At 42.3% G+C, this 15,580-nt stretch overlaps 1 protein-coding gene across 9 annotated transcripts in view; it reads right to left on the bottom strand.

Annotated features, from left to right (window-relative positions):
• LOC132400702 (probable E3 ubiquitin-protein ligase RNF144A-A) overlaps positions 1 to 14,789 on the bottom strand; it is an 88,017-nt gene extending 73,228 nt beyond the window's left edge. For 4 of the 9 annotated variants that reach the window (XM_059981947.1, XM_059981944.1, XM_059981948.1 and 1 more), the window contains exon 1: positions 13,940 to 14,787. The gene's annotated coding sequence lies outside the window, so the exon portion shown is untranslated. Of the gene's footprint in view, positions 1 to 12,806; positions 12,826 to 13,939 lie in introns of those variants that run through there. The other 5 variants (XM_059981943.1, XM_059981942.1, XM_059981954.1 and 2 more) reach the window with 4 other exon arrangements.
• Between the last annotated feature and the right edge of the window lie 791 nt (positions 14,790 to 15,580).

Genomic DNA, 15,580 nt, shown 5'->3' with positions numbered 1-15,580 from the left:
ACTTCTGCTCCAATATGGTCTTATGGCTTGTGGCTTCTCAGGTGCCAGAGTCCAGGATATCTGGGATCAAGTCCTCATGATTCTTAAGTGAGGGGATGAATAGCCACTGGTTGTAGTCCATATACATACCAATAGCATGGGTAGGAATCACAGGATTTAGAGGAACAAATTTATAGAGATCAAAAGAAATTTAAGGCTGTTGTTGTAGGTGATTTTAACTTTCTACATATTGACTGGGATTCCCACACCTGTAAAAAAGACTGGATGGGATAGAATTTGTGAAATATGTTCAGGAAAGATTTCTTAATCAGTACATACAACTCTCAACGAGAGAGTGTGCGATACTTGATTTGCTGATAGGGAATGAGACAGGGCAGGTGACAGAAGTCTGTGTAGGGAAACACTTGTGGTCATAATGGCATTACTTTCAAAGCAAATATGCAAAAAGATAGGTCTGGTCTGCAGGTCGAGATTCTAAATGGAAGAAGGCCAATTTTAATGATCTAGCAGGTGTGTATTGGTTTAGGCTGGCTTCTGGCAAAGGTGTACTTGCTAAGTGGAAGGCCTTCAAAAGTGAAATTTTGTGAGTACAAAATTGTATGTCCCTGTCAGAATAAAAGGTAAAGGTAACAAGTGTAGGGAACCTTGGTTTTCAAGAGATATTGAAGACCTGGTTTAAGAAAAAAAAGTACATAGCAAATATAGGCAGATAGGTACACCAAATATGCTTATGAAGCTGGCAGTAAATGTTGTCTGAAGTTACAGCGGCACATCAATAGGATGCAGAACTGGTCTGAAAAGTGGCAGATAAGAGTTCAACCCAGATAAGTGTGAAGTGGTTCATTTCGGCAGGTAAAATTTGAAGACAGAATATAATATCAATGGTAAAATTCTTACCATTGTGGAGAATCAACAAGATCTTAGGGTCCATGTCCATAGAACACTCAAAGCTGCTGGCAGTGTTGTTAAGAAGGCATATGGTGTGTTGGCCTTCATCATCCGTGGGACTGAGTTTAAGAGCTGTGTGGTAATGTTACAGCTGTAGATGACCTTGATTAGACCCCATTTGGGGTACTGTGTCCAGTTCTGGTCATCTCACTACAGGAAGGATGTGGATACATAGAGAGAGAATGCAGAGGAGATTTACAAGGATGTTGCCTGGATTGGGGAGCCTGCCAATTAGAATAGGTTGAGTAAACTCAGCCTTTTCTCCTTGGAGCGTTGGAAGATGAGAGGTGACCTGATAGAGGTGTATAAGATGATGAGGGGCATTGATCAAGTGGATAGCCAGAGGCTTTTTCCCCAGGTTGAAATGTAAGAGAAGGGAGTATAGTTTTAAGGTGCTTGGAAATAGATAAGGCGGATGTCAGAGGTGAGTTTCTCACACAGGGAGTGGTGGCAACATGGATGCAATAGGGTCTTTTAACAGACTCTTAAGATAGGGACATGGAGCTTAGAAAATAGAGGGCTATGCAATAAGAAAGAGGCCCCATGTGCCACCTAGGCACTAAGGGTTCAGAGAGAGAGATGCAGTAAGCAAGTTCTAGGCAGTTTCTAAAGTAATGTATATGGTCGGCACATTGTGAGCAGGAGGGCCTGTAATGTGCTGTAGATTTCTAGGTTTCTCTGTTTTTTCTATGTCTACTTGGATTTTTGCAAAGTATTTGACAAGGTCCCTGCAGTGAGGTTGGTCAAGAAGGTTCAGTCACTCGGTATTCAAGATGAGGTAGTAAATTGGATTAGATGTTGGCTTTGTGGGAGAAGCCAGACAACGCTAGAACATGGTTGCCTCTCTGATTAGTGAAGTACTGCAGGGATCGGTGCTGATCCATCGCTATTGATCATCTATATCTGAATGATAATGTGTTTAAGTGGATCAGCAAATTTACAGATGACACCAAGATTGGGGGTGTAGTGGACAACGAGGAAGACTATCAGAGCTTGCATTGGATCTGGACTGGCTGGTAAAATGGGCTAAAAAATGGTAGATGGAATTGAATGCAGAAAAATGCAGGCGTGCTGCACTTGGGTAGAACCAACCAGAGTAGGTCTTACACAATGAATGGTGGGGCACTAAAGAGTACTGTAGAACAAAGGGATCTGGGAATACAGATTCATAATTTGTAGATAGGGTTATAAAGAAAGCTTTTGGCACTTGGCCTTCATAAATAATAGTATTGGGTAAAGGAGATGGGATGTTATGTTGAAGTTGAAAGTGATGCCTAATTTGGAGTATTCTGTACAGTTACCTGCCTGCAGGAAAGATGTAAATAAGGTTGAAAGAGAAAATTTACAAGGACGTTACTGGGATTAGAGAGCCTGAGTTATAGGAAAGATTGAATAGATGAGGTCTTTATTTAATGGAATGTAGAAGAAGATTGGGGGGAGATTTGACAGAGGCATACAAAATTATGAGGGATATAGATAGGGTAAATGCAAGCAGATTTTCCCACTCAGGTTTGGTAGGATTACAACTAGATGTCATGGGTAAAGTGTGAAAGGTGAAAAGTTTAAGGGAAACACAAAGGGAAACTTCTTCACTCAGAGGATCATGTGGAATGATCTCACAGTGCAAGTGGTTCATGTAAGCTTGATTTCAACCTTTAAAAGAAGTTTTGATATCAACATGGATAGTAGGGCTAAGGAGGGTTATGGTCCCAGTGCAGGATGATGGGAGTAGGCAGTTTAAATGGTTCGTCACGGACTAGGTAGGTCAAAGGGCATGTTTCAGTGCTGTAGTTTTCTATGACTCCATGTTTATTGTGATAGGTGGTGCTAATCAACTTGTCTGTTTGTCCTGGTTGGCTTAGCACTTCATGTTAATGGAGATACCTTCACCTCGTCAAATAGCCTGTACAATCCTGGCATGCCTTATCAATGCTGAAAAGGCTTTGGTGAATCAAGAGGTGAGCTTCCTGCCACTGAATATCCAATAAGGTGTCCAATACTTGCTCCGCTGGTCTGGTAAAGTTTCTGGTTAAAGTAATAGCCTACCCTTATCCACTATTTTGGTGGCTCTTGACAAAATTGATGTTACTGAACGTATTGCAAAAATGTCTATATTTTCTACTGATAGAGATGGCCATTATTTGACATTGTGTGACACGAATGGTACCTGTCAACTAATTGGCCTAAGCCCTGAAATTACACAGGTCTTGAAGTAAGAGGGCACAGACTCCATTATCTGAGGAATTATGAATATAATTGAACACACTCACTGAAACTCTCATATGTTAAGCAATGATTACTGATAAAGAGGCCGGTCATGATTTGGTTTTAGACACTGTCTTGCGGAGTTCTGCATCAAAACGTTATGGCTGGGGATACTGGCACACAACACCACAGTCACATCTTTTGTGCGAAATTTATACATCATCAAGTGGAGTGCTTCATCCAGAGTCCCCGCTGACTTCACTTTTTCCAGGACTTCTTTGTTGCTACACTTGGTCAAAAACTACTATAGTATCAAGAACAAATCACTTTAACTTCAAATTTTGATCAACAACGTGAACCAAAATATTCTGAAAGCAAAACTGAGTATCCCAGTCTTCCAAGTCCAATGTATAGAATCTCAATCTGTTTGAGCTTCTCTCATAGGACAACTCCTCCAATCCTAGTTTCATCTTGGTGAATCTCCCCTGAACCATCTCCAATGAAATATCATCGTTCCCTAAATAAATTTGTTTACTGTACTCTCAATGTCATCTTGCTATATACGTTGAAATAAGCACTTGAAATTTAGCCTTCTCTATACCTTGGTTGGGATGAGTGGTTCTCCAATCTTGGCAATCCATTTGCAAACATTTAATCACCAGAGGAGGAGACATCATCAGTGTGCTGTTAATTGTGTCCTCACAATGCTTGGCCTTTATAGACTTATTAATCAGCTGATTGGTTGTCATCACGGAAACCAATTCTGATGTAGGGAGGGGGTCTTGTTGCTGATTGGTTGCTTGGTGAACTCTGTATATTGTGAGCTCTGTATTCTGGAATTTAACCTGCAATGGCTTATAAATAAGATTCTCTATTAGTTCTTATGCTGCACAAGGGACCCCTAACCATGAGATCATGAGACATAAGAGCAGAAATAGCCTCTTCAACCCATTGAGTCTGCTCCACCATTCCATCATGGCTGATTTATTATCCCTCTCAACCCTATTCTCCTGCCTTTTTTCCATAACCTTTGACACCCTTACTAATTAAGAACTTAACACCTCCGCTTTAAATAGATGTAATGACTTGGCCTCCACAGCCATCTGCAGCAATGAATTCCATAGGTTCATTACCCTCTGACTAAAAAATTTCTCCTTGTATTCTGCAGCTATGCCCTCTGGTCTGAAATTCCTCCACTATAAAAAACATTCTCTCCAAGTCCACTCTATATAAATCTATTTAAGGGGTTTCAATGAGATCCCTCCTCATTCTTCTGAATTCCAGTGAGTACAGGCCCAGAGCCATCAAATGCTCTGCACATGTTAACTTTTTTATTCCCTGGATCATTCTCGTGAACCTCCTCTGGACCCTCTCCAATGCCAGCACATCCTTTCTTCGATAAGAGGCTCAAAACTGCTCACAACACTTCAAGTGCGGTCTGACCAATGCCTTATAAATCCTCAGCATTATATCCTTGCTTTCATCTACTAGTCCTCTTGAAATGAATGCTAACATCGCACTTGCTTTCCTTACCACTGACTCAATCTGCAAGCTAACATTTAGAGAATTCTGCACAAAGACTTCCAAGTCCCTTTGCACCACAGATTGCTGAACTTTCTTCCCATTTAGAAAATAGCCTAATCCTTTATTTCTTCCACCAATGTGCATGAGTGTACAATTCCGACATTGTATTCCATCTGCCACTGCTTTGCCAATTCTGCTAATCTGCCTATGTCCTTCTGCAGCCCCCCTGCCTCCTCCACCTACCTTTGTATCATCTGCAAACTTGGCCGCAATGCCTTCAATTCCATCACTGACATTTAAGGTAAAAGGAATCAGTCCTAACACTGACCCTTGCAGAACACCATTAGTCATTGACAGCCAATCAGAAACGGCCCCCATTATTCCCACATTTTGCCACTTGCCAGTCAGCCAATCTTCTATCGATGCTAGTGTCTTTCCTGTAATACCATGGTCTCTTATCTTGTTTAGCAGCCTTGTGTGCCACAGCCTGTCAAAGGCCTTCTGAAAATCTAACTGACTTCGAGCTCTAGCTTTCTTGAATATTCCTCCATCTAAATATTATTTCATTATTCTTCCTCCCAGGATGAACAACTCCACATTATACTCCAATTGCCAACGTTGCCATTCACTTAACTCATCTACAAGTTAAGTATCCATAAACTGTATCTGAAGATTCTTGAGCTTGCAGCAAATGAGGATGATAGGGAGAGATCAGACAGTCGACAGGGTAAAGAAATGAACTGAAAGGCAAGCTGAAGCTCAGGTCCACATCTGCCAAGAGTCTCTATTTCTCCATTGTACAATTATAGGTGTTCTGCACAGTAGATACCTTTGGAATAGGCAAAATTATATAACAACACATGGTCAGCTTTAATAAAAGCCTATTTACATGAGTCTGTACTTAAAAATTATTCTAACCTGTTTTGATTCCAACCTGTTTTGTTTGTATATCAGGAAGCACTTTATTAACTTCAGCTCAGCATTCAATACCATCATCCCCTTGAAACTAGTCAATAAACTCTAAGGCCTTGGCCTCAATACCACCTTGTGTAACTGGATTTCCTCACTGAAGACCCAAGTCAGTAGATTGACAACAACATCTCTTCCATGATCTCCATCAGCACAGGTGCACCACAGGGCTGTCTGCTCAATGTCTGCTCTATTTGCTTTACCCTTATCACTGTGTGACTAAGCACCATTCCAGTGCCATGTTCAAGTTTGCTGATGACAACACTGTTATGGGCCAAATCAGCATTCAGGAGGGAGATTGAAAATCTGGCAGAGTGGTGTCATAACAACAACCTCTCACTCAATGTCTGCAGGACCAAGGAACTGATTGTAGACTTCAGAAGCATGAGAAAGTCCTCATTGGAGGATCAGAGATCGATAGGGTTAGGAGCTTTAAATTCCTATGTGTCACTATTTCAGAAGATCTGTCCTGGACCCAGCACATATGCACAACTGCGAAGAAAGCGTGGCAGTGCCTCTACTTCCTTAGGAGTCTGCAGAGATTTGGCATGACATCAAAAAATTTGACAAACTTCTACAGATGTGTAGTGGAGAGCACATTGACTGGCTGCATCATGGCCTGGTATGGAAATACCAATGCCTTTGAACGAAAAGTCCTACAAAAGGTCATGGATTCAGCCGAGCACATCTTGGGTAAAACCCTCCCAATCATTGAACACACGTACATGAAATGCTGTCATACAAAAGCTGCATCCATTATCAGAGATCACTACCACTCAGGCTATGCTCTTTTCTCTCTGTTGCCATCAGGTAGAAGGTACAAGAGCTTCAGGACTTGCACCACCAGGTTCAACGAGAATTACCACCCCTCAATCACTGGGCTGTTGAATAAAAGGGGATAACTACACTTGCCCATTCATTAAGATGTTTCCCACAACCAATGATCTCATTTTAAGAACCCTTTATCTGATGTTATTGTTATTTATGGCTATTTATTTATATTTGCATTTGCATAGTTTGTTGACTTCTACACTCTGGTTGATCTTTCATTGATCCTGTTACAAATATTATACTATAGATTTGCTGAATATGCCCAAAGACAAATAAATCTCAGGGTTGTATATGGAGACATATATGATAGTAAAATTTACTTTGAATTGAACAGGCAACAAAAGCATTTAGCACAATACGCAAGAGATCTGTTTGAGTGTCATTCACAACAACAATGCAAAAAGGCTTCAACCCTAATTTGTGAGCTTTTCATATTCGGGAACATTTTCAATCACAACAGTGTAAATGATGTAAGAAATTACTTCATACATCACCTGACAGTGTTAATCCCATGTGTACCAACCCAATCCATCGCTACTCTGTGCCTGACATCAACAACATTCCATACAAATCAATGAGATAAACAGCCCTGTCATTTACACCTTCCCATCAGGGCAACTCTGAACCATGTGGATCAATGAATACCCAGCAGACCTCAGCATTTGTTTTTGCATGTTGAGCAAGTTTCTCTCAGATTCCAAGTATCTATTATTCTCAACTGCAGGTAATTGTCAGAGACTTGAACTGAACAACTGAGATCTATTCTTCTCAAGTGCTCCTCAAGAGCAAAAATGTCTTGCTTATGCTCTTGTTTTGTGGGTTCAGAGGTAGCTAATAAGACGCCAACATTTTAGCCGCTTAAATGGAAGTAAATCTGGAGCTTAACTCCATGGGGAAGTACCAAACTATTGATGAATCTGGAATGCTAAAATCTTCACCACACTGAGCTCTGTACTGCTGATAATCTAGAGTTATTAAGCCAGAGAAAAATTATCTCTTGATCTGGCACAAGTCACTTAATAACAACTGAAATTTTAGGGCTTGAGTTATACAGAAAATGCTGAAGACAGGTTCCTTCTTAAATATTGTTTTGGTAAAAGGTTTCTAAATTTTGTACGCGTTTTATGTGTTTTAAAATTTTTTCACTTAGCAAAGATTTTTTTTTAATTATTTGCTTCAAAGTTATTGGCTCTTGAAGCTCAGGTACTATTCCACCAGTCGGCCCTGCCATAGGACCCACAGGCCCTCCACATCCAGGCCAGGAGAGTACAAGTGCAGGGAGATGGCAAGTAGACATTGAGAGCAATAGACAAAAACCAGCAAAATATGACATTAGTCATGAGAAACATGATTGTAAATGAAAATAATGTTGTGTTTTTAACCTCTGAATCAATGACTCTGTACAACTTGCAAGTCTTTCCTGGCATGATTGAAGGGCTATCTTACTGATGTTTACAAGGAACAAATAATCCAAAGGTAATTAAACAAGAATTTCACATCTGTAGCTTCTGAAGTCCTCTTCATTGCCAGACTTTTCCCCAGGATGGAAATGTTAAATATTTGAGGGCATAACTTTAAGGTGAGATGGAGAAAGGCAATTTTTTTTAATTTTAAACACACAGGGAACAGTAGGTGCACGGAACACACTGCCATGGGAAGTGGTGGAAGTAGAAACAGAGTGTTTAACAAATATTTGGACGGGCACCTGAGCAGACAGAAAACGAAAGGATATAGACCATGTGCATGCAAATAAGATTAGTTTGGATTGGCATCATGATCAGCACAAATACTATGGGCCAAAGGGCTTTTTGCTGTTCTATGTTGTCTGCAAATGCACACCATACCCCAACATTGTGCCTCTTCTTACACCTTTAGGCCTAATGTTGACCTCTTCTTCCAAATTTCAATTAACATCCTTGCACCTACTAACAAACTTGCAACCTGAACCTCCTCCAGTCTTTTCATTTCCCTCAGCAATTCAAATTCTTCACAAAATCATCAATCACTCATTCTAACTATGCCCTACAAAATTCAGTTTCCTGAAAACATTTATTTGCAAGGTACAATAAGAGTTTCTATTTAATGTCGATGTTTCTGTTACAGTCTGGACTTGTACCTGAAGAATGTTGACTTTAAAGCCGTAAGTGGCAATCATACACAACAAAAAGAGGCATAATGAATGGGGATGGATGTACACTATAGACATATCCCTTCTTCAAATCCCTACTCTGGTTCCCCTCTTACCTCTTCTCACCTATCACCTCCTCCAGTGCCCCTTTTTCTTCCCTTTTTCTTCCCTTTCTCCCATGGTTCACTCTCCTTTTCTATCAGATTCCTTCTTCTCCAGCCCTTTACATTTTCCATCCATCACCTCTCAGCTTCTTATTTCATTCCCCTCCACTACCCACCTGGCTTCACCTATCATCTTCTACTTTGTATTCCTTCCTCTCCTCTTATTCTGGCTTCTTCTCCCTTCCTTTCCAGTCCTGATAAAATATCTCAGTCCAAAATATTGACAGTTTATACATTTCCATAGCCTGACCTGACCTGCCTGACTCAGCCTGACCTGCTGAGTTCCTCCAGCATTGTGTGTTTTGCATTAGTACACCATTCAGTCTCCGATGCCTGCTACCACTTAATAAGATTATGGCCAACGTTTTACTTTCACTCCACTTTCCAATGCACTAGCCCCCATAACCTTTACTCTAAAAGACTTACGGTCTCTCTATGATTCCTGATATGGCTCAATTCCTTGACAATATTAATGAAGAGTTGTTTTACTTCACAAAAGAAAGACAGTTGCTTAATTACAGCATGAATAAATTCATACAGTATGATCAGTCTAATGGTTTATTTGTAGATTATAAAATGGGAACAATGTTCAATATTAATTATCTCACTTCGAAAGCAAGTAATAAATATGTAGAAAAGCACATTTCTCAGAATCTAATGGGAAGTAAACTTAACAGGTATATCCAGAAACTTGACATATACTGTGATCTGTATCAAAGATAAATTATCAACCTTGTTCAAAATACGAGTAACAAATGACATTATTGTGAATTAACCACTGCTTAGAACAGGACTGGGGACTTGCAATTGGACAGGCTGGGACATTTTTCCCTTAACATTAAGAGACTATGTGGTGACCCTACAGAGATCTATAAAACCATGAAAAGCATAGATAAGGTCTTTATTTTTCTCAGGATGGGGGAGTCTAAAACTAAACAGTTTATCATGAAAGGGTAAAGATTTAAAAGGAATTTAAAGGGAAGGTTTTCCAAACAGATAGTGGTGGATGTATTGAATGAGCTGCCCAAGGAAGCTGCAGAGGTTGGTATGATGTATGGATAAAGCCATGGCTGATTAGCAAGAGGCAAAAAGTGGGAATAAAGGGGACCTTTTCTGGCTGGCTGTTAGTGACTAGTGGTGTTCCACAGGGGTCTGTGTTGGGACCGATTCTTTTTACATTATATGTCAATAATTTGGATTATGGCTTTGTTGCAGAGTTTGCAGACAACATGAAGATAGGTGGAGGGGCAGGTAGTTTTGAGGAAGAAGAGGGGCTACAGAAGGACTTAGACAGATTTGGATAATGGACAAGGAAATGGCAGATGGAAACAATGTCGGGAAGTGTATGGTCATGCACTTTGGTAGAAGAAATGAAAAGGCTGACTATTTTCTAAGTGGAGAAAAAATACAAAAATCTGAGGTACAAAAGGACTCGGGAGCTCTTGTGCAGGATTCCTTAAAAGTTAACTTGCAGGTTGAATCTATGGTGAGGAAGGCAAATGCAATGTTACCATTCATTTCAAGAGGACTAGAATATAAAAGCAAGGATGCAGTGTTGAGACTTTATAAAGAACTGCTGAGGCCTCACTTGGAGTATTGTAAGCAACTTTGGGACCTTTACCTTAGAAAGGATGTGCTGAAACTGAAGAGGATTCAAAGGAGGTTCGTGAAAATGATTCCAGGATTGAATGGCTTATCATATGAAGAGCATCTGATGGCTCTGGGCCTATATTCACTGGAATTCAGAAGAATGAGGGGTGCCCTTATTGCAACCTATCAAATGGTGAAAGGCCTTGATAGAGTGGATGCAGACAGGATGTTTCCAGTGGTGGGAAGTCTAAGACCAGAGGACACAGCCAGAAAAGAGGGGCATCCTTTTAGAACGGAGATTTTCTTTAGCCAGAGAGTGGTGTATCTCTGGAATTCTTTGCCACAGCAGCTGTGGTGCCCAAGTCTTTATGTATATTTAAGGCAGAGATTGATAGACTCTTGATTGGTCAAGCATGAACGGATACATGTAGGAGATTGGTGCCGAGAGGAAAACTGAACCAGCCATGATGAAATGGTAGAGCAGACCCATTGGACCAAATGGCCTAATTCTCCTATATCTTATGGTCTTATGGTATAACTGCAACATTTAAAAGACACTTGGACAGATTCAATATAGGAAAGGTTTACATAGATATGGACTAAAAGCAGATGTGTAAAACTAGCTCAGACAGACATCCTGGTCAGCTTGGACGTGTTCGACCAAATGGCCTCTCTCCATGCTGTATAACTCTCTGCTGTGGACTTCAGCCTTTTTCAGCACACTCAGACATCACTTTCCACTTCAGACCCAACAATCACAACCGTGCAATTTTGGCCAAGAAGATGTTTGAGACAGAGTTAGGGTTATACCTTGCTATGTGCAAAAACATGATCTACACAATTCTCAGTGGGATCACAGCAGCAGTAATCATCAAGGAAGGAGGCTGCAGGAGCTTAGAGTTCAGTGAAAGAGACTTGGAAAGACATATATGTGAGTTAAACTTCAGTGATGAAGGGCGCCAGGAGATGAGTTAAGGACAACATTTGAAAAGCCTGGCAGGAGATGCCTATAGTATTACCACACTCATTCGGCAATGGTGAAGGGTCAGTGAAAAAAATTAACACAGCAGATCAAAGTGTTCACACAAGGTGCACTGCAGATGCTGTGGTCAAATCAAGATGTACAAAAAAGCTGGATGAACTCAGCAGGTCGGGCAGCATCCGTTGAAAGAAGCAGTCAACGTTTCGGGTTGAGACCCTTCGTCAGGACTAAAGGAGGGGGCAGGGACCCTATAAAGAAGGTGGGGGGAGGGTGGAAAACCAATCAGAAGAAAGATCAAGGGGTGGGGGAAGGGAAGCAGGGAGAGGAGAGGCAGGAGAGGTGAAGAAGGAATGTAAGGGGAAAGCACTATGGGTAGTAGAAGAAGGCAGAGTCATGAGAGAGGTGATAGGCAGCTAGAAGAGGAGACAGAGTGAAGGTGGGATGGGGGAAGGGAGAGGGAGGGAATTACAGGAAGTTGGAGAATTCGATGTTCATACCAAGGGGCTGGAGAATACCCAGATGGTATATGAGATGTTGTTCCTCCAACCGAAGTTTGGCCTCATCATGGCAGTAGAGGAGGCCATGTATAGACATAGCGGAATTGGAATGTGAAGCAGAGTTAAAGTGGGTGGCAACCGGGAGATCCTGTTTGTTGTGGCGGATGGAGTGGAGGTGCTCGACGAAGCAGTCCCCCAATCTGTGTCGGGTCTCTCCGACGTAGAGGAGGCCGCACCGGGAGCACCGGATGCAATAGATGACCCCAGCAGACTCACAAGTGAAGTGTTCCCTCACCTGAAAGGACTGTTTGGGGCCCTGAATGGTGGTAAGAGAGGAGGTGTAGGGACAGGTGTAGCACTTACGCTTGCAGGGATAAGTACCGTGGGACAGATAAAAGTATTGTTGACTTGGAATGTTTTGTTTGCTCTACTTACCTTTCCATGGCTTGCAGAGAATTCCCAGCCCTTTCTGGTTTTCATTCAAATTCAAAATCCACTTTTCCTCATAAATAAAAGGCTAAAGTGAGCTTCAGAGGACCCAAGAGCGTTTCTGCCAGCTAATTGGGATTAGCTTGATTGGGAGTGATTCATTCATTGACATCCTGTAGTCAATTAGTGCAGGTGAATCTGCACAACAACACAACATTAATCAAAGTGTGTGGACACCCCTTGCTGTGACTGAGTGCAGTATATTATCGTGGGGTTACAATTTCACAGGGTCGTTGCTGGAGGCATAACCCATCTACACTGTTGTGATGCAGCAAACTGAGACTCATTGTGGGGATCTGCTGCAGTTCCATGGAATTAACTTGTGTGAGGAAGCTGAGAGTCAACAGGAGCTTGATTAAAGCAGGGGATGCCACTAGGCACTGAAAACTGATCAAACGTATCCCCACAACATTTCACACACCCCCAGGCCTGAAAGTGCTTTGTCCATCAGATACATCTGATCTGTTCAGAACTGGTACCTCTCGAGGTTCTGCAAGTGTGAAGGGCCTCCTTCTCTCCAGCCCCAAGCTCTACAACTTGGCCAAACACCAACCACAACGACTTCTCCAGAAAAGGAGTGCTGCCACCGGCATCCCCACTGAAATATCCATTGCAGAAGCACGTAAGCAACTAGATGCTGCCCACATTTAGCGTCGTATGGAAGGTGAGCAGCCTATAGTCAGTTCTGAGGCTGCCGAATAGGTCTCCCGATGTCAGCGAAACGGGTCGGTTAGTAAAATAAGAATGCCAACAAAGTCGCTCAATGCACTGCTTCTAATTGGCAGCATTCCACTAAGGTCAAGAGGCAGAAATGGCAATTGCAAAAACAATGCAGTAATTTAGTGCACGTCTTAAACTGGAAAATCACTGAACATACTAGATTGCGCGACGCACGTTAGTGCCTGGTCCATTGTCCCGATCGGCAGAACGGCAATCAACACAGGGTTAAAATTGTTTTACATGTACATGAAAAATTGGTGCCAACCGATCCAGTTTCTTGACACTCGTCATGGGAAAAAAAACAAAAGTTTGGTATAAGAAATATATTAATTACTACCTATGTTTTTTCTCTGTGACATCTATGATTAGGATAGCTTAGGCAAAACCTACCAACTATATTATCTGTGGACTCGATTCTAACGAGGAGTTGCTACTTAGCACTTGGATCGTTGCGTACAATTTAAAAATTTAACCGGCTTTACAAAGTATAATGTCCGAAGATAAATATACAAACTGGTTACCATTGATGCAAACCGCTTCTGTCAATTGAGATGCAGCAGCCAATATTGGGCAACAAGGGACTGTGTAAAAAATACATTTGCTCCTAATCTTTAGCGGTATTTATTGCATGAAAATTCGCCATAAGCTTGCTTCCCGTGGCGAGATTAACAAAGTATTAATACTTAAGAACCTAGCAAATTACAGAGGTTGTCTCGGCCAACTGGAAGTCCCAGTTTAGAGGGGTAATGACATTATCACCGAAATGTCAGGAGAGCCGCAAGTTGCTAATTGCATAAAGGGCAACGAGACAGGCCCAAACCATGATTACTACAGACTCCCATCCTGTCTTGTCATGCCAGAGACATTCAAGATTTTAAGATGCAAGACCCACCTTTGTCTCTTTGTTTGGGTTCAGTTGCAAAACCTATCGAGGCAGACACCGGTTGTCCAGGGAAGCTGGGAGCGGAAGAGGTTTATTCTCTACTTTTCCCCGTCTTCTTTAACCAAAACCGAGATCCACTGTCCAATTTTCTTTTTCTCTCTCTCTCTCTCCTGATAGTCTACAAAGGTGGCAGCGGCTGCATCCAGCAGGCTAACCACGAAACCGTTTGCACTCCATCAACGGGCGGCTGCGTCACGATCAGGAACCCTCCGCCCACTCAGCTGCGCTGATTGCAGCCGCTGCCAATGAAAGTGAACGTAGAGACAGACGGGAGCTGCGTGCGGAGCCAGACAATGGCAGCAGAACCGGGGGCTGAACCGTTGCTAGGCGGCGATCGGAACGCGGCCGAGTCCGGCAGCGGCCCGCTGTCAGGTGCTGCCGAGCTCGATTTGCGCGGCCCGAGAGCCGGCTGCTCGCTTTTAGCGAGGTGCATATACTTGGAACGAGATCACCCAGCAGGTCCGACATCAGTGCGGCGAGAAACGCAATCGACGTTTCCGGGCTTTCGCTCTGGCTGTATATTTAGTTGCATCTTTGCGTGGGATCGGCTTCATTTTTCACCTCTGTAAGTGAAGAGAGTTGAGCCCTGTTCCTGATACCGACCCACGGAGGAAGCTCGGGTTTTAAACTACATCACAGGCGTTCAAACGTTTACGGTGTTTGAGAGGGATGCAGTCTTTGTGCCTCAGTCCAGAAGTACTAATGGCCTCACGGAGGGATGCCATGTAAATGCATTATGCATTGTTAGAAACCAAAAGGAGTGGTTTGGAGCGACCTGACAGACAGGGTTGGTTGCTGGAATACTGTGAATAAATCGGGGGTCGGGGGGGGGGAATTCACGATGTTTCGAAGTGTCCCACCTGCGCCCACCCACTCATGCAAAACCTGAACCCACATAAAATATACGACTGAAAACAAAAAAGTGGAATTTTTATCAGTAAGCGCAAACTCCGTTAACTATTCTGCCGAAACCTGACAACTTGACCCACCCAATTTCATGCCATCTTGCATCTGTTATTGCTTTTTCCTGTGTACAGTACTTAACTTCCTTTCCCCGCCTCTATTCTGTTCCTTGTTTTTGCATTGCCGTCCCTTTGGGGGGGGGGGGGGGGGGGGCTAACGACATTTCTGTGGATTTATTCAATCTGCTTTAAGTTTTATAGACAACAGTGATTTTCTTTTTTTTCTACCCTATTAGATCCCTTCATAATTTTGAAGATTTCAAATCATTCCGTGGGCACAGTTCCATTAATCCTACTCAATTACAGCACTTTATTAACTGATAGATCTTTTCAAAGTACAGCGTGTTTAGCAGCACCGCATCGTTTTCTGATGCTCTGCAGATACACTTTTGAGCATTTTAAAGTATCTTGATCGTGATTTTTCAATACTTGAATTCACTTTTATCGCAGTATAATTAACGTTAAAAATTACATAGCTTCCCTGTTGGCAATTCATAAATTGTTGAAAAATTCCTCGGGGGATTATTCGGGATCCGCAGTGTGCGCTCGGGTCGCTGGAAACTTAAGATGCCGTGAATTGGAAAGCCGCTCAGCGGATCAGTCAGTGGAAGAAGCGAAATTTGTTACC

Source organism: Hypanus sabinus, chromosome 10 (assembly GCF_030144855.1).
Source record: "Hypanus sabinus isolate sHypSab1 chromosome 10, sHypSab1.hap1, whole genome shotgun sequence".
NCBI classification, from domain to species: domain Eukaryota; kingdom Metazoa; phylum Chordata; class Chondrichthyes; order Myliobatiformes; family Dasyatidae; genus Hypanus; species Hypanus sabinus.
The sequence above is the reverse complement of the archived record's forward strand: the minus strand, read 5'-3'. Positions and strand labels throughout refer to the sequence as shown.